The sequence below is a fragment of the Canis lupus genome, chromosome 15 (assembly GCF_003254725.2).
Source record: "Canis lupus dingo isolate Sandy chromosome 15, ASM325472v2, whole genome shotgun sequence".
NCBI classification, from domain to species: domain Eukaryota; kingdom Metazoa; phylum Chordata; class Mammalia; order Carnivora; family Canidae; genus Canis; species Canis lupus.
The window spans coordinates 46,879,591-46,899,463 of NC_064257.1; positions in this window are offsets into that span (position 1 = coordinate 46,879,591).

The window sequence follows — 19,873 nt, forward strand, 5'->3', positions numbered from 1 at the left end:
CCATAAGGTAGAATTTAAAGCAAAAACATTAAATGCTATAAAGACATTCATTTTAATCAAGAGATGGTAAAATTAGTAATAAAGATAAAAACATTAAAAAATCCTCATGGATGGAAAGGTATCACTAATAGTGAAGGTAAAACCTTTTAGAAATTCACAGTAGTTTTAATACAATTTTATTATTGTGAGAGATTTTCACTACCCTGATAGATCAATTAGAAAATAAATTGAGAACATTAATAGTATTAATGTATTAATCTCAACATCATTAGAAACAAAATAAAATAAAATGGGAAACCTTTTTCTAGCTATCAATGAGCAAATATTTTTTGAAAATGTAACAGCCAATGTTAACAAGTGTTTGTTGAAATGGACCCTCTCGTGGCTGGTGGATGTGTAAATACATACCAACTGATGAGAGAAACAGCTTGGTCATATCTTTCAACAGCCTTAAAAAAGCTCATATTCTCTGTCAGAGTATTTTCACCTCTTGGAGACAGATTGCACAAAGATTTATATTTGTGCATGTTAATTTTACAAAAATCTTTGATAGAAAGATACTGTAAATAAATATCCAGTAGTGGAAAAATGGCTAGGGAAATTGTGTCATACATTAAAAATATACTCAAATTGGACAGAGACATACAGAAGAATGAAACTGGACTATTTCCTTACACCATACACAAAAATAGACTCAAAAATGGATGACACGTGAGACAGGAATCCATCAAAATCCAAGAGAAGAACACAGGCAGCAACTTCTTACTAGACACATCTCCAAAAGCAAGGGAAATAAAGGCAAAAATGGGCTATTGAGACTTAATCAAGATACAAAGCTTCTGCACAGCAAAGGAAACAGTTGACAAAACCAAAAGACAACCAACAGAATGGGATAAGATATTTGCAAATGGCACATCAGATAAAGGGTTAGTATCCAAAGTCTATAAAGAACTTATCAAATTCAACATCCAAAGAACAATCCAATCAATAAATGGACATAAGACATGAACAGACATTTATCCAAAGAAGACACGCAAATGGCCAACAGACACATGGAAAAATGCTTAACATCACTAGGAATCAGGGAAATACAAATCAAAGCCACAATGAGATACCACCTCACACCAATCAAAATGGCTAAAATTAACCACTCAGGAAATGATAGGTTTTGGTGAGGATGTGAAGAAAGGAGAACGCTTTGACACTGTTGGAAGGAACACAAGCTGGAGCAGCCACTCTGGAAAACAGTATGGAGTTTCCTCAAAAAGCTGAAAATAGAGTTACCCTATGACCCAGCAATTGTACTACTAGGTATATACCTCGAAGATACAAATGTAGTGACCTGAAGGGGCACCTGCACCCCATTATACCAGCAATGTCCACAATAGCCAAACTATTGGAAGACCCCAGATTTCCATCAACAGATGAATGGATAAAGAAGATGTAATATATATATATATAATATTATATATTATTATATATAATATGTTATATATGTAATATAATATATTACATTAATATATTATATATACACATATATTGTTACATTATACATTATTATATATTATATACATATATATAATGGATAGTGGTCTACTACTTAGCCATCAAAAAAATGAAATCTTGCCATTTGCAACAATGTGGATGGAATTAGAAAGTATCAGGCTGAGTGAAATAAGTCAATCAGAGAAAGACAATTATCACATGATCTCACTCATATGTGGAACTTAAGAAACAAAACAGAGGATCATAGGGGAAGAGAGGAAAAAATAAAACAAGGATGAAATCAGAGAGGGAGACAAACCATGAGAGACTCTTAATCATAGGAAACAAACTGAGGGCTGTTGGAGGAGAGAGGGGTGGAGGGACAGGGTATGATGAGCATTAAGGTGATGAGCATTAAGGAAGGCACGTGATGTAATGAGCACTGGGTATTATATGAGACTGATGAATCTCTGACCTCTACCTCTGAAACTAATAATATATGTCAATTAATTGAATTTAAATAAAAAATACACTTGAGATTCTCTATTCTCAAAAATAGTATTTTTGAAGAATATTGTTTGGCACAAGAAAAGGAAGAATAATTCTATTACTATTGTAAATAAAACTTATTACACAAGATTCAATAAGAGGGAGAGAGAGTGAGCAATCAGAGGGAGAAGCAGAGAGAGAGAGACAAGCAGACTCCAAACTGGGCACAGAGCCAAATATGGGGCTTGATACCACAACCTTGAGAGTCGAAACCAAGAGTCAGATGCCCAACCGACTGCGTCACTCAGGCACCCCCCCTTAAGTTTTTATTAGAATTATGTTTTTCTTATTTATTAGGATACACATGATAGTGCTATCATGTAGACCCACTTAATAAAGATGAAGAGACATTTTATTCCTAGAAGTGATATTCTATAAAAAAGTTAATGATACAAAAAAAAGAAAGTTAATGATACAAACTTTCTTGGTTACCAAGAAAAATTCATATTCATTTTGTTTTACTTTTCATTTGGTAACCAGTTTTGAGGCACATAGAATCAACCTACAGTTGTCGATTATACCTGTTTTTTTTAAAGATGATTTTTTTAATGGAAGTTTTAGATTCACAGAAAAATTGTAAAATAGGTAATACCCCCGTTATCTCGATATCTCTGCACATGCTGCAAGTCACATTCGATTGTGTGCACTTTTGTGACTGAATCTAATGCCACATTTATTAGGGACTTTGGTCTACATGTAAAGCTCAGCCAGGGATTAATGGAAGAGCCACTGGGTATTGAAAGTGAGTATATTCAGCATTTTGTCTGGGCTAGAAGTCAATCAGAATGCAATCATTCATTAAGGCTCCTGCAAGCAATAGCTACTGCGCTGTGCCAACATTCATCAAGTTAAGGGCCAGGAAATGTGAGTGCCAGGGCAGATCTCACAGAAACAGCACAAAAGTCAGCTCGTCTCAATTACAACGCAGCCATGGCTGCCTTCCTCAGAACTATACTCTCGGAAGGGCATCTGGGAGGCAATTCAGTCCTTTTCCACTGGGTTCATTCCCAGCAGGGATCCTCTATAAGATTCTAAACAACCTAGGATACTTCTTTTCCTGTTCTCGATTTTCACAAGAATGGTTGGAATACAGTGCCTGTGTCTTGCTGACTCAAGAAATCGAAGGAGGAAGAATATAGAGGAGCAGTGAATATTTGGTGTCATGTTGAGGGAGAATATTGAAGTGGGAACACTCAACAGCCTTTTAGGAAGACAGTTAAAATCTTAGCTCTACGTCTTGCTGACCATGCATCCCTAGGCAAATTCTGTAATTCTTCTGGATTTTAGTATTCTTACCTATAAACTATCTGATCCATAGGAATGCTATAATAAATATATAAAATATTGTGAACAAAGCACCTGAAAAAAGCGCACAGTATGTGGTGGCTATTATGGTGAAGGCAAAATATCACCAAGATTAGAAAATTCTCTTTCTTTAGAAATTTGGATGTGGATAGCTATGTTTTTGATAGTTAGATAAAGAGTTAAACTTTGGAAGCAAATGATAGTGATCAGGGACGTAAAATAAGTCCTAAGAATTCCTTAGAGAATCTTCAACTCCCAGGGGTCTCTTTATGAAATAAGATCCACGTATGCTTTTCACCTACACCTAAAAAGATGTTTGAAGTTCACCTGTCAGCATGGAGACCTCCACAACCTTTACTGAAAACAAATAGAGCTTTTATAAGTCCAAGGTGTTTTGACAGTGGAGGAAATGACTAGAAGCAGGCTTCCCTCTTGGTGACACTCACTCATCTTCAGTTTCTTTGTGTCCCTGTGAATGGGTATGTGTGTTTTTTGAGGAGGTTGAATTATAAAAACTCAACAGTTCAACGTTCTTCAGAATTAAACGTAAATATGATGTAGTGTCCTATATCAAAATGATATAAATATAATGATTTAAATGCGACTGTCAACATGGTAGTGTGCTCTGTCCTGTTCTCACTGCGATTTACCACGTAGCAGTAGGCCCTGCATGGTTCCTGCGACAGCCATGTAGCCATGAGAATTCTGCTTGTGCTCATGGTCAGTCTCTACTACTGTATGTGAGGAAAGCCCATGGTCCAATTCGCAATCAGAGTTTCCTCTTTCACTCAGAAGCCTATGGCATGCAAGCCTGTAATTCTGGTATGCATGACTCCATGGACGAGGAATTGGAGTCCTGCTTCAAGGGCTGGGCTCGATGTTACTGTACGGCACAAGGCCACAGAGTTGCCCGGCAACGGGATTTGTTTTCCTGCTGCTGGGATTCCCACTTCTGCTTTCATAGACGCGTGCTGCATAGTTTATCTGTGTGGTGTGTTCTAATTCTGTGCAAGGAGGGTGGCTGCCAGCAACCCAGGCTTGGCAAGGGGTGGGGGGGGGGGGACTCTGGTTATATAACATCTGTCTCTTTTGCTATAAGGTTAAGGAACAATAAGAATCTTCCATTATAAAGATGGGCTGTACTGTCACACTCTGGCAGGCCACACCACCTGTTCAAAAATCTCCAACCACTGGCCCCTGTCCCACTCTTCTGTTGGTGTACCAAGTTTTAATTTCTGAGGAGCCCATGTAAAAGTAGCTGAGGATGGATAAAGGAAAGACGTATGTGGCAGCAAGGATGGAGTTCACGGAACCATATTTCAAACTAGCCTGACAGAGGAAGTCGCTCACTGGTTTGACACGGATGCGACCAGGTTCTTTAGAATATTGATCACCTTAGCCAAAAATACACAAATCTAGAACTACTTTCATAGCCATCCTGAGAGAGAACTGGAGCTATTTCTACTGGATGGGATTAGCATTAGTTGCAGTTGGAGAAAAAAAATAATGAAAACTTTATACCAGCTAAGAAAAGCAGTATCATATAAACATAAAATTTTAAAATGATCTCCTTCTGCTGCTACTTTGCAAATATTAGAGATGCTTTGTTCTACTCTCAGATTTCTATACTTCTACGGCAACATTGCAGGAGATACCTTTCTACTTCGCTTCAACTTCTACTCTTCCCCAACATTCTTTTTAGTGTTTTAAAACTTTTTTTATGGATACATTTTAGTGTGCTGGGAGTAATACCATTTTGATTTGATTTGATGGATTATAAGTGAAGAATATAACAAATTTAAAATCATTGAGGACAACCAGATTCCAATAAAACAAAATAATGTAAAGCAGAATTTTCTGCGTCCTATAACATGTTGAGTCTGCTAGCATGGTATGCTGAAAACTGCACAGCTTTGGGGGTAGGTGGAGTCTTGATTTGTATTATTTGCTAATTTTCATGGTGTAAATATTCTCACTATAGCCAATTTCATGCTATCAACTCAATGTCACTGAAGGAAGAGCTGGGAAGAGAGGAGCACAACTGGATCTCCATACAAGATGGCTCCAACACACAGTGGCTGCTAGATGTTAATAGGAATCTGGGGAAGAAAGCATTCATAGTTTTTTTTTTTTTTTTTTTTTTTTAATGGGAAATACTGAGTAAAACTAAATATGTGGGAAGTCTTGTAACATTTAAAATACTAATTTCTTTTTGAAATTCTAAGATATTCTTTATACTTTCTTAGACTACTGAACATTTTAGTTTGAAGACCTATTAACATCAGGTAGGATACTAGCATTCTAGGAAACACAATTTAGAAAATGCGTAAGTTAGAGTTGTAGCTTTTATATTTTTAATCTTTAAATCTTTTAATTAAGATTATAATTATAATTCTTTTAAATTATGAAAGTGACATCCAAGGCAAATTAATAAATAAGCAATAGAAATTTAAAGATGTTAAATTATCTGTTTTAATTCCATTTCCCTGCATTAATCAATGCTAAGAATTTGATGTATGTTCTTTCGTATTCTTATCATATCAACATATAAAACTTGTAACTACATATATAGCAGAAGTTCCCCCCTTGAATTTCTAAAAAACACTTTACAATTAAAAAAAAAATCTTTCAACCTTCCTACTGTAAAATAAGATGTACAATCAGCAAACTACACAGAAAAATGTAGGACTCAGTGCAATGATTCTCAAACGTTAGCATGCATCTGAAAACCTGGAAAGACCTTCAAAAAACAGATTGGTTTTACCTCAAGTGTTTCTGATTCCGTAGGCCTGGGCAGGGTCTGTAAATGCGCATTTCTAACAAGTTTCCAGGTGAAGCTGATAATGTATATCTGGCACCAAACTTGGAGAACCTCAAGATTAGTGAACTATTTATAAGATGAATATTTTATAAACCCAAGACAGGTGAGAGAATAGAACTTTACTGCCACTGAAAAGACTCTCTGTATAATCCATTCTAACAAGAGTTCTTCTCTCCCTTTCAAAGTAACCACTATTCTGACTCTTAATCACTTTCTTGCACTGCTTTGTTGTTTGTTGTTGTTGATCTTTACTTATGATGAACATATTTTATTAAACAAATTAGGATCATCCTGGACACAGTGTTTGTACATGCCACCACATAGTATGTTTCCATGTCAATAAAATGGTAATATATGTTATTTGTTAAATTAATAAACGTAATTTTTAGAGAAGTTTTCAATTTATGTCAAAATTGAGTGGAAGTTCAAGGGAATTGTCATATAACCCCTGTTCCTGCCTCCCTCTTCACCCCTAAAACTCACTCATTACTAACATCCTGTACTGCAGTAATACATTAGTTATACCTGACATCCAAAGTTTACATTTGGGCTCCCTCTTGCTGTTGTACCTTCTATGGGTTTGGAGGAATGTATAATGATATGTATCCACCATTATAGTATATATAGAGTATTTTCTCTGTGCCCTAAAAATCCTCTGTACTCTGTCTATTCATTCCCCTCTGGCTCGTTATTCCTGGCAACCACCCATCTTTTTACTGTCTCTCTGGTCCTTTTCCAGGATATCATATAGTTGGAATCATACAGTATATAGTCCTTTCAGATTGGCTTCTTTCACATAGTAATAGGTTAAAAATGTGAAAATCCTCATGTCTTTTCATGACCACAAAGCCCATTTCTCTTTAGTGCTGAATAATATTCTATTGTCTGGGTATAGTACAGTTTAGTTATCCATTCACCTGCTGGAGGACATCTTGGTTACCTCCAAGTTTTGGCAATTATAAATAAAGCTGCTACAAATATCTATGTGCAGGTTTTTGTGTGGACATAAGTTTTCAATTCACTTGGCTAATTGCCAAGGAGAACAATTTCTGCATTGTGCATGCTAAGAAATGTTGAGTTTTTAAGAAACAGCAAACTTGTTTTCCAAAATGGCTCTACCATTATGTATTTCATACCAGCAATGAATGAGAGTTCCCACTACTCTACATACTCACCAGCATTTGGTGTTGTTAGTGTTTAGTGTTTTGGATTTTGGTCGTTCTAATAGGTGTGTAATGGAATTTCATTCTGATTTGTAATTCCTTAATGACATAGGATGTTGAACATTTTTTAATATGTTTATTGAACATCTGTGTGTCTTCTGTGGTGAGATATTTTGTCTGTTTTTAAATTGGATTGTTCATTTTCTTACTGTTGAATTTAGAGTTCTTTGTATATTTTAGACAGTAGTCCTTCACTGATGTGTCTTGTCCAAATATGTTTTCCTAGTTTGTGGCTTGTCTCTGCATTCTCTTAACATTGTTTTTTACGGAGCAGAAGTATTATATTTTAATCAAGTGCGACTTATCAATTATTTCTTTCATGCATTTGTTGTTGTATTTTAAAAAGTGTCTCTATACCCAAGGCCGCATGGGTTTTTTTCTCTATTATTTTGTAGGAGTTCTGTAGTTCTGCCTTTTACATTTAGATCTATGATGTATTTTGAGTTAAGTTTTGTGAAGGTTGTAAGGTCTGTGTTTGGATTCTTTTATCTTTTTCTTTTCCTTTCTTTTCTTTTCTTTTTTTCTCTTCTCTTCTTTTCTTTTCTTTTCTTTTCTTTTCTTTTCTTTTCTTTTCTTTTCTTTTCTTTCTCTTCTCTTCTCTTCTCTTCTCTTCTCTTCTCTTCTTTCTCCTTCTCCTTCTCCTTCTCCTTCTCCTTCTCCTTCTCCTTCTCCTTCTCCTTCTCCTTCTCCTTCTCCTTCTCTTCTTCTTCTTCTTCTTCTTCTTCTTCTTCTTCTTCTTCTCCTTTCCTTTTTTTGCATGGGGATGTTCCACTCATTCCAGCATTTGTTGAAAAGACTATCTTTGCTTCATTCTATTGCCTCTGCTCCTTTTTCAAAAATTAGTTGACTATATTTATGTGGGTCTATTTCTAGGCTTTCTATCTTGTTCCATTGATCCATTTGTCTATTTTCAAAATGAAGCCATAATTCAGTCTAAAGCACCTTCACTTATTCCTTCTTCAATTCTCTTACTTTCTTTATGTAGATCCAAGTTTCTGACTTATATAATTTTCCTTGTCTTGGAAGAGATTCACTTTAACATTTTTTGCAAGGCAGATTTATTGGCAACTAATTCAATTTTTATTTGAGAAAGTCTTTATTTCTCTTATTTTTGAAGGACGATTTCACAGGGTACAGAGTTCTAGGTTAGTGTTTTTTATTCTCTCAACACTAATTCACTTCACTCTCTACCTCTTTTCTCTCTCTTCTTTCTTTCTTTCTTTCTTTCTTTCTTTCTTTCTTTCTTTCTTTCTTTCTTTTCTTTCGCTTTCATGGTTTCTGAGAAGTCAAGTGTAATTCTTATCTTTGCTTCTCTGTAAAGAAGATTTTTTTCCTCTGACTTCCTTCAAAATTTTTTCTTGATCATTGATTTTCTGTGTATTACGATATGACTAAGTGTAGGTTTTTGTTGTTGTTGTTGTTGGGTTTTGTTTTGTTTTGCTTTGGAATTTATCCTGCTTAGTATCTCCCAGCTTCCTGGATTTGTGGTTTAGTGTCTGAGATTCATTTGGAGAAATTCTCAGTTATTGCCATTTTATTTTTATTTTTGCTTTAATATTTTATTTATTTATTCATGAGAAACACACACAGAGAGAGGCAGAGACATAGGCAGAGGGGGAAGCAGGATCCATGCAGGAAGCTCGATGTGGGACTTGATCCTGGGACTATGGGATCATGCCCTGAGCCAAAGGTGGACACTCAGCCACCTTAGTCTTCACCGACTTCCAGCTAGAAGAAGGGTATGATTTCTTAGAGATCAGTGGGACAGAAGCCCCATCCATATGGATTCATCCTCCTGGTACATGATGCAAGCCTGATGAGCCCTCTTAACGAGGCTCACTTCCCATCTTTTGACTTTAATAAGTTAAAGCACCCAAGTTCATGTGAAAAAAAAAAAAAAAAAAGCTCACCTGCTGCTGAGTCACCCAGGCATCCCAGTCATTACCATTTTAAATATTGTTTCTTTCCTTCTTTTCTTCTGGGATCCCCATTTTGCATTTGCTACACATTTTGTAGCTATCCCACAGTTCTTGGAAACTCTGTGTTCTTTTTTCAGCCTTTTTTTCTCTTTGCTTTTTAGTTTATGAAGTTTATATTGTCATATCCTCAAGTTCAGAGATTCTTTCCTTAGTCCTATTCAGTCTACTAATAAGCCCACTTAAAGGTATTATTCATTTATGTTATTCTTTATTTTTTTAATTCTAGCATTTTTTAGGGGTCTTTTGTAGGATTTCCATCTCTCTCTTTACATTATCTGTTATTGCATGTTGTCTAATTCTCCCATTAAAATCCTTATCATATTAGTGATGTTTTTAAAAAATTAATGGTCTGGAAATCTCACCATTCCTGGCTTATCTGATTTTGGCTCTCTTGCTTATTCAGTCTCTTAAACTGTGCTTCTTGCTTTTTAGTATGTCCTGTAATTTTTTTGTTGTTGTTGAAAATGAATGTGATGTACTGAGTAAAAAGAACTATATAATAGGCCTTTACAATGTAGTATTAAGTTATGGGGGAAAGGAAAACATTCTATAGTCTTGTGATTAAGTCTCAGCCTTTTGATGAGTAGGCCTCTGGAATGTGAACTTCACCAGTGATCTTTAGTTCTTTTTCTCCCCTCAAGACAGGATGGCTAGAGGGAGCTAGAATTGGGTACTTCCTTTCTTCCAGGTTGGTTAAGTTCTGTTCAATTCTAGCAGGTTGTGCTTTAGTAGTAGTTTTTCCGGAGAGTAGACCTTGTTAAAAGGAAAAGAACGCTCTGTGTATTTCAAGATGGCTACCTTTCCCCTCTTCATAATGGAACCATAGAGCAGATTCTTCTATGATATTAACTGTGAGGACCTTACAGAACTCTTGGAGGTGAAACTCAGCAAAGTGTGAAGGCCGACTTGTGACTGGGTCCCCTTGGAGTTTTTAACTCTCAGACTTGTCCACACTAAGCCTCCAGTGATTTGTCATTTACAGTCTAAATTTTCTTGCCTTAGTACTGGTTCCCCTGGATGTTTCTGCTCATGGGTTTCTGCTCCAGTAACTTGTGATTCTCTGTATTTCCTAGTCTTTTTCTCCAATTTTGGGGGCAACAGTTTGCTCTGTGACCTCACTTCTCTGACAGATATAAGATGAATTGCTTATTTTCTATTTGGTACAGCTTTTTACTTGCTGTTATGATGGAGTGGTGATTTCTAAGCTTCTTACATGCTGGGCCGGATTCTAGGACACTGTATTGTGTTTTTATTACCTAAGTGTGAATCTCTATACACTATTGACCAAGCTTGCCTCCTTCCACCCGTTTGATATGCCTTAAGTCTATAAAAAGTGTCTCTCAAAGAATCCTGGCCATTTGACCTGTAGAGTTTTCATAATCTGGATCTTGTTGTATTTATAATGTTGATACTATTTAACAGTCATTTGTCTTTTATATTTCTTTCAAATTAACAGGTGGATTCAGAGGCTTACTCAGATCAATATCCAAGAACTTTGGCAAATGTGTAAGTGGTTTGAATTTCTTTGGCAAGAGAAGTCTGCCTTTTCCTCTATTTTTAAATCAGTTGTATTGTGGTGTAATTTATATACAATAAAATTTACCAATTTTATTTTATTTTATTTTATTTTTTTAAAGATTTTATGTATTTATTCATTATAGACACAGAGAAAGAGAGGCAGAGACATAGGCAGAGAGAGAAACAGACTCCTTACAGGGAGCCTGATGTAGGACTTGATCCCTGCACTGGGATCATGCCCTGAGCCAAAGGCAGACGTCCAACCACTAAGCCACACAGGCATTCCAAATTCACCAATTTTAAATGTGATATTTGCGGAGTTTGATAAATAGGGATAGTCAAGAAACTGTAATAATGATGATACTGAATATTTCCGTCACCTTTAAAAGTTCTCTTATCCATCAAACTCTTTTGCTTATCCACTATCTCCAGAGCCACTAATCTTTCTATCTTATAATATTTGCCTTCTCTATAAATTTATTTTATTTTCTTTAAAAGATTTTATTTATTTATTTATGAGAGACTTAGAGAGAGAGGCAGAGACACAGACAGACGGAGAAGCAGGCTCCATGCAGGGAGCCCGATGTGGGACTCGATTCCGGGAATCATGCCCCGGGCGGAAGGCAGGCACTCAACCATTGAGCCACCCAGGCATCCCTTTTGCATGTGCCTTATCTCAAATTGCATAATGCTTTTGAGATTCACCTCTGCTTCTATGTGGGATTATTAGTTATAATTATTATTATACAATAGTAATTCCATCATTATTTTATTATTACACAATAGTATTATTTTAGTATTTATTATTATTAAATATTATTATTTTATTATTTTTATTACACGATAGTATTCCATTGTGTGGATTTAACAATTTGTTAATCTGTTTACCATTTGATGGACATTTGAGTTTTTTCTTGCTTTTGGCTTTTAAGAATAAAACTGTGCTGAACCCAGTACATATAACTCTTCTCCTTTGAGCATGGTCTCCTCACCAGGATATGTCAGTTTTTGTTCACTCAGCAGTACTTTCAAGTAGCCTGCTTTCTGTATTTTTATGTTATGTATCTGTATTATAGTTGATTTTGATCCATTAGGAAAAGAGTTTGCCATTACTCAAAGTATTTATTCTCAAAATGATGATATTCTTATCCTATGATTTCATGTTCATTTATTGTTTTATTTGTTTAAAATATAATATTTACCAAAGAGTCAATGCCCACATCTACTATTTAATTATCTATGGATATAGTTTATATTGGTACAACAGGAATAATTCTGTCTTTTCATTTACCCAGTTTTCAAGATAATGGGGAGTCTAGTCATACTCAGAATATGACTAATTAGTTTCAAAAAATATAACTATGATAAATAACTAATGACTTTCAAAAACAGAAAGTACCAGGTCCAAATAGGTTCACAGACATGTAGGAAAGATATTATACCAATTCTCTGCAATCTCTTCTAACCTATTGAAGCAGAGGAATACTTCCTAACACTATATGAGGCTAGCATTGCCCAAACACAAAAACTAAGGGCAATAGAAGAAAAAAAAAAAAACTGCAGACGAATGACTCTCATGAACACACATGCAAAATCCTCAACAAAATATTAGCAAATTGCATTCAGCTATGTATAAAAAGAATTTGTATCATGACCAACTGGAATTTATCCCAGGGATGCAAGGCTGGATCAATATTTGAAAATTGATTAATGTAATCCATCAATGAAGAAAAATCACGTGACATATTAATAGGTGATGAAAAAGCATTTGACAAAATCCAATACTTATTCATGATAAAAACTCTCAGCAAACCTAAGAATAGAGACAAATTTCCTCAACTTGTTAAGGAGTATCTACAAAAAACCCCTAGAGCAACTTGAAGGTTTCTCACCAAGATCAGGAGCAAGGCATGGAGGATGTTCCCTTTCACCATACCTTTTAAACACCTAGCTAATGAAAACCAGAAATGGAAAATGTTGTTATGAAATCACATATTTAAGTATATTTGTTGAGTTTTAATACAGTACAATTCTACTCTACTGAAGTTCAAATTTTCTATCTTTGGATAGTGGACTCTTCTTAAGATGGTTCCTATAGATATATAATAATCCTAATTGTTTTTAGTAGTTCCATGCTATCTGGTATACTAAGATATTACATGCTTTTTTTGTTTATCTCCTCTTCTGGTCCAGAATCAGTTATGTTTCCAGGAAGTACCACCCCTCCCTGCTTTTAAATGGGAAGTAGCATTTCAAGGCCACGTTTCTGAGGCCCTATTGATGCTTCTTGCTGTTGGATTGATCATTGTTTTCTAGACTTTTTTCAGAATGGATAGGACACACACACACACACATACACACACACATACTCTAAAAATACCTCATATGTTTTTAATATTTCTAGTTAAAATTCAGAGCGACCTTGTTTTTACTTAAACTGGTCTGTATTACACTGCTCTATATTTTTTCTTACATTCTGAGAATCCTGCAGAGTCATAGGAAATGTTACAATTAAAATAATTCCATAATTATTCATTTGTTTTACTCTACACGTATGAGTTTTAACAAAATACTCCTACTATTAATTATGATTATTGGAAATAGTTAAAACTTTTTTTTTTAGTTAAAACTTTTTAAATATGCCATCTTACTCTTTTTCTTTTTATAGTTATAATGCATCTACATGTGAGATTTTATAATGTTTTAATCCTTATTTAGAATTACTTCTGTATGTATTTATATGTTTACTCCACACCATCAGTCTTTGGGTAAATGATGTCTCTTTGGTCATTTTGGTTGGTTTAAGTTACTTTTTAAAATAGATATCTAAAGAAGGTCTCATGGGGACAATAGTCCTTAACATCTTGGCTATTGATAACAATTAGTGCCTTTTAATTTTAAAGATCCATTTCACTGGGTAGAAATTACTTGGCTCACATTTACTTCCTTGGATACATTAAATATATTACTTTATTTCCTTTTGGCATAAAGATAAGATGACAAAAAGTCTGATAATATACTTTTATACTTTTTATAAGTCATGTGCTTTTCACTCTTGAACACCATAGGTTTTCAATTTTCTATTATAAGCCTAATAATTTCACTAGACTGTCTTGGTTTGGTTGCTCTGATTCTATATACTCAAGTACACATTGTGCTCTTTCAATATATAGTTGCAAAATTTTTTATTATTGTTTTAGGGAAGTTTTTATGATCTTTTAGTTATGTTGATTTTCCCAGTTAGGATTCCTCTTATCCATATACTGGATCTTTTTTTGCCTATCTTTAAACATGTTACTATCTGAAATCCTTTCTTACTCCCTTTTGATTTGAAAAATCCTTTCTCTTTTCCATCATTTATATTTAAAGATAATTTTGGGGTGCCTGTGTGGCTCAGTTGGTTAAATAGCTGACTCCTGATTTTGGTTTAGGTCATAATCTCATGGTTCTGGGATCAAGCCCTACATCAGGGCTCAGCTGGGAGTCTGCTTGAGGATTCTCTCTCTCCCTGTCCTTTGCCCTTTCCCCCACTTGTATGCTCTTTCTCTAAAATAAATAAATAAATCTTTAAAAAAGAATAAAGATAATTTTTGTTGTGTTAATCCACTCCTGTTTCATTCTAGGTTAGTCTTCATTTCTAAAATGATTTTGCATCTCCTTTCCAATTCATGTATTCTCTCATCTCAATTTTATATTTTCATAATATTGAATTATACTGTTTTTTCATATTTTGTACATTTTTTAATGTCTTTCAGCTTGTTTTGAAATAGTACTTTGCAATTTTTTACTGTCTTTTGAATACATCTTTCTGGCAAGTTTTTATTGCTTATAGAGATGTCATTCTGGTTCTTATTCTTTTTTATGTAGTATTTTGAATGGGATTTGATTTCAATAATTTATATTGCTCATTTTAATATTAATAATTCCACTTCTTCTGAATTTTTATAAGGAGTCTGGCTCATATAGCTTTCTGCCTTCACAAAATTTCCTTTTCTACTTTTGTTTAGTGTTAAAAATATGACATAATGCTTTCTAAGATTTCCTGGCTTTTTCATTTTGCTGAATTTTTTTTGACTCTTCTCTTTTCTTTGTCCCTCTTATCCCAGTGGGATCAGTTTTCATTTTGTTCTCATCCATTTTCCCTCAGTTTATGGCCCTGTACTACAAAGGAGCCCTGCAAACTCAGTTTCAAGAATTCACAGAGGCTAGACTGATCCAAACTCTTTAGTCCTTACCATGGCTCTTTGCATTTATACACTATTATAGGGTGCAAAACCCTTCCTAGATGCAGTGACTCTTCTTGAATTGGCCTCCAAGTGTTTAAGGTGAGTATTCTGTGTTATACATATTATTCTTAGGTCAGTCAGGCACACCCTTGTTTCCCTCTGCTTTCTTTCATACAAATGTCAATAACATTTATATCTTTAGTTATTGGTGGTTTGTATTTTGGGGTTCACGTGTTACTGAGTTTGTTGTAAATATTTTGTTTTTGCTCACTAGGTACTTTGACTATTTTTACTTAAGAGCTAAGAAATATCCAAAAGCTGTGCTACTGCCACAATTCTCTCAGAATGTACATTTTTTCCTTCTTAAAAGACATGACCATTTTCCAGGTCAATGCATATAGATCTAATACATCCTTTTTAATAGTTGAGTAACATTTAGTTTTTAAAACACAATTTATTCAGCCATTTTCTCTTGTTATAAGCTTTGTCATATATATTGCAAGTATATTTTCCTAGTCTATCTTTGAATTTTGACAGAAAGTTTCTATTTTATGTACTCAAATCTATTGATAATTTTCTTTATGGCTTCTGAGCTTTACAATATTCTTAAGTCACCTTCCATTTCAAAGTTACACAAATGTGATTTTAAATGTTCTACTACTATACTTATTTTTTTAACATTTAAATTTCATGTGTGATTTAGTTTCACATGGTATCTAATAGAGTATAATTTTATTTTCCTAGATGGATTGTCATTGAAAAAAGTGCATTTTATCCAATATATTGTAAAACCATTTTTATTATATGTAAAATTCACATATATTGGGATACTTTTATAGACTCTGCATTCTCCTATTTGACTATTCCTGTGCCAACATATTCTATTAAGATTATGGCACCTTGAGACAATGCATTGTGTTTAGGACAAGCATCTCTTTACTATTTTATTTTTAATTTTTAGTTACTAGCAATTTTTTATAATTGGTTTTGTGCATGAAATTACAAATATAATTTCTACATCACAAAAATCCCTTATTGTAATTTATTTGGAAATGTGTTACATTTATATATTTGTTTGGGGGAAGACTGACATTTGCATGATATTGTATCTAGGAATATGCTACTTTTCCAAAGTTATTCAGGTCTCAATTTTATTTTATTAATTAATTAATTTATTTTAAAGATTTTATTTATTTATTCATGAGAGACACACAGAGAGAAGCAGAGACATAGGCAGAGAGAGAAGCAGGCTCCATGCAGGAGCCCGATGTGGGACTCAGTCCTGGGACTCCAGGATCACGCCCTGGGCTGAAGGCAGACGTTCAACCGCTGAGCCACTCAGGTGTCTCAGGTCTCAATTTTATGAACACGTACGTATAAACAAACATAGATTTTACATTTTTTTCTTTTATGTCCTTAGAATATTTTAAATAGTTGTTCATGTACTTGGTCACAAAAAGATTTATCTTCTGAAATGTAGACATTTTCAGAGTATATTCTCTGAATATAATCAAAAAAATAAAGATAGAAAGCAATAATACAAAGTTGTCTAGGATAATTTTCACATCCTTCTGGTGATGGTATAAACTGGTTTAACAACTCTGAAAACCATTTGATGGATTATAGCTTAACACTGAATATACACATACCCAACAATTTCACAAATAAGTATAAACCCTGTGGAGAGTTGTGTACCAAAATGTGAATGTACATAGTATTACTATTTGTAATAGCCCCAAACTGGAAACAGCCCAAATATCCTTCAATAGTAGACTTCACAAATAAATTTTGGTATCTACAAACAATGGAATACTATATAGTAGCAATGAGAAAGAACAAAGAATTGTTGCATAGAAAAACATCAATGATTTTCATAAAGAAAATGTACATAAAGGAATCAATAAAGAGTACATACTGTATAATATCATTTTTATAATGTTCCAAAGTAGACAAAACTTATTTTGGATAGGAGTGCCCTCGGGGACATAATGATTGGGAAGGAATAGGATAATCATGGCAGAACTGATGATATTGTCTGCTGATCCCTTTGTGAAAAGTTATTATGCTGTATGTTTATGATTTATGAATCTTTTATACATGTGTTACACTCTAGCAACAAATATACTTAAGAATGTGTTCAGGATATATTGTTAATTGTACTTATTTTCTAAACAAGTAAGTGAAAAGCCACTCCCAAACCACACAACCAAATAAACACATACATCAATTTCAGTACACAAATAAACATTTTTTTTTTCAGATGGAACAGACGGTTTTTGTTGCTGTTCATCAATTACTTTTTTACCTCGTTTTTTACCAAAAGAGGTTTTGACAAATGACTCTGGAAGAATTACAATGTTGAGAAAAGATGAAAAAGATGAATTTTAATGCAGAAGAAGAAAGTATCTGGCCCTACCTGCTTCTTTTAAAGTTATCAGGCTGACCCAATGCTATCTAAACAGTATTCATAAAAACAGAATTTCCAATGACCGTATCTCATTTAAGGTTTTAAACCTGAAATTTTTCCCGAATCCATTTCAAATCTTGCTTCCCAATTTCCGGCAAATCTGAGTGGCTTCTGACTCTATGATTCTTCTCACATTCAGGGCTTTACACATCTCTTGTACTTCTCTTTTCTGACCATGAGTATACCCTCCTAATCAACTGCCATGGTCACTCTGAGTAGATAGGTGCTCACTTTTCAATATTCTGCTCTCCGTTTAGCCTCTCTTTCCCTTTTGCAGTGTCTCTACATTATTCTTAGCCCTGAAAAAGGGTTCTAGAACAAGTACAGGTTTAAAAAAATTTTTTTTTTAAATTTATTCATGAGAGACAGAGGTGGGGGGCGGGGAGCAGAGGCAGAGAGAGAAGCAGGCTCCATGCAGGGAGCCTGATGTGGGACTTGATCCTGAGACTCCGGGATCACACCCTGAGCCGAAGGCAGATGCTCAACCACTGAACCCCCCAGGTGTCCCAGGGTTGTTGTTTTTTTAAACATCATTTAAAAATTCAGACTTAAACAGAAAAGTTGCAAAAAAAATAATAGAAAAAAATTCCTGTTTAGTCTTCCTTCAGATTCTGCAAATTAACATTTTACCACTTTTGCTTTATCATTCACTCTCATTTCTGTTCTTTCTCTATTGTTATTATTCGTGGTAGGTTTGTTCTATAAAGTCACAGCAAACCCTGAATTAGCAAATACTGAGCTCCTGGGGGAAATACAGGATTAAATTCCCATGAGCCTCTGCTCACATTTCCCTCAACTGATCAATACAAAATCTTGTTTAATGTGTGTTTCTACTTAAGACACTTTTAAAAACATGTACTGTTGATTCATTAACATTGAACTCAAGGCCAACAACACTATCACCCATGCCTGAAGGGAGCTTATCTTAACACGGTCTTTTCTCTATAAGGCACATAGCAGACTTCCTGCACTTACGAACACTCAACAGCAGCTCAGTGCTATGTTGGGGGCCATTTTAAACAGTAAAGAACCAACAGAAAACAAAAATGCAGAAAAGCATGGCACTAAATTAATTGTGAAAAGGACACTTGTTTACAGTATGTGAGTTGAAACAAGAAAGCAGAACATCACTTGTTTGACATCAGCTGAGAAGGGCACGTTGTGTGGCTTGCAGTGCATGTAGGTGAATGACTGCAAAAGTGGTTACAAATAAATTTTAGTGAGTAAATAAATTTGCAAATATGGAACCCATGAATAATGAGAATTGACTATGTGTAGGCGTATGCATTTACACATATTACTGAAACATTTGAGAGTAAGTTGCACATATAATACTTTTTTAGTCTTAAATATTTTAGTATGCATTTACTAAAAACAAGAACATTATCCTATATAACTACATTATAATGATCACACCAAGAAATTAACCTTGATGAAGTACTATTACAGCTACAGATTTAATTTTATTTCACCAAATATTTCACTATTATCTATTATATTTCAGTATGCAATCCAGAATCACATGTTGCGTTTAACTGTCAAGTCTCTTTAGGTTCCTTTAATTCATAATGGTTTCTTAGTCTTTATTTGCCTTTCATTGATGCTATCTTTTTAGCGGTATTGGGGCTTGGAAATAACAAGGAGAAAATTATAAAAGATATAAATGAAGGGAGGGGATGAGAGAATATTATTTATTAAACATTGTTTGAGTCTCATGATGATAATACAGAAATATAGCAATGGAAAGCAGGAACTAACATTGTGCCACCTACGACACTATTTTCACTTTATTCTTTCTGAATTAATTGCCTGTGATTCCATCTTTATGCAAATGAGGACACTGAAGATCAGAGAAGGTAAGCCTTTGTGGAAGGTCACTTAGCTAGTACTGGTGGGATTAGAATTCAAACCAGGTTAATAAGATATTAAAAAGCAGTGCTCTTCAAAATACGCATTCTAGAGTTACTAGGATGGCACCCAATGAAATATCAAGTAATCTCTGGTGCAACATAATTGCTATACTGCCCTGATATTTTTTATTTCCTATCTTCATTACAAAAACAAAAAACAAAACAAAACAAAAAAAAACCAACACAAAAACAATATAAGAGAGACAGAAAAGGCTTTAACAAAACAATTGTAAATCCAAACAGAACCATTAAAAACTTTCCATCGGAGGTGGCCTAGAGGCAATCTCATTATCATTTTTCCCATCAGCATCTCCCAAGAGTTTGCATTTAATTTTATTGTTAAACCTGACTTTTAAGATTTGTATAAAGCAGTATTTACAAAGTTGTTAG